The sequence below is a fragment of the Triticum dicoccoides genome, chromosome 5A (genome assembly GCF_002162155.2).
Source record: "Triticum dicoccoides isolate Atlit2015 ecotype Zavitan chromosome 5A, WEW_v2.0, whole genome shotgun sequence".
NCBI lineage: Eukaryota > Viridiplantae > Streptophyta > Magnoliopsida > Poales > Poaceae > Triticum > Triticum dicoccoides.
The window spans coordinates 586,134,964-586,135,686 of record NC_041388.1 but is presented as its reverse complement, the minus strand read 5'-3'; the positions used below and the strand labels follow the sequence as shown (position 1 = coordinate 586,135,686).

Below are 723 nucleotides of genomic sequence, written 5' to 3'. Positions count from 1 at the left end.
TTAATTGAGCTATTCCCAGCAAGTTCAGTTTTAGGCATCATACATATATCTATCAGTTTAATTAGAGTCTTTGTTGTTTGTGTTTGCTCCTCGTCAGTGTTTCTTTGCTGTTGTTGTAATATGTAAACCTAGAAGTTCCATATCAAGTTTGTTGTATGTGTGCTAAATTTGAAGTCTGTTTTCGAACTCATTTCATCTATATGAAATTGTGAACTATTTAGAATTTTAGACTGCTACTATATAGGTTGTTTAAACTATTTGTATGAATTTCTGCTGTAAATTATAATTCCGACTTTGATATTTTCCACCGTGTTGTCAGGGGTGCAGACAACTTCTTATTGTATCGCATTATTGAATATGTCGGTGGCAGAGGAGTTTTTCATGTCTCCCTAGTATGCATTGAGATGAGATAATCTGCAACTGAACATTTGATGTGTTTTCAGGTAGTATACAACAACTAGCAGTGAATGTACGTTGTAGACTGTAACTAGTTTGTGCATCACCATTATTCTTAACTGATGTGTTTTAGTGGCATATACTTACTACATCATTGATGTGGTTGTCGTTGAAACTGAAACTTCCGTATCATGTTTGTTGTATGTGCTTAATTTCAAGGCGTTTTTCAAACTCATTTCATCTATGAAATTGTATTGTATTTAGCTGATACTAGGTACATATATAGGTTGTCTAATTTCTATATGCTTCTCATTTTACTCTTGCTTT

At 33.2% G+C, this 723-nt stretch overlaps 1 pseudogene; it reads left to right on the top strand.

Moving 5' to 3' along the window:
* Positions 1-447, top strand: part of LOC119300068 — a 2,885-nt pseudogene extending 2,438 nt beyond the window's left edge.
* Positions 448-723: the final 276 nt, after the last annotated feature.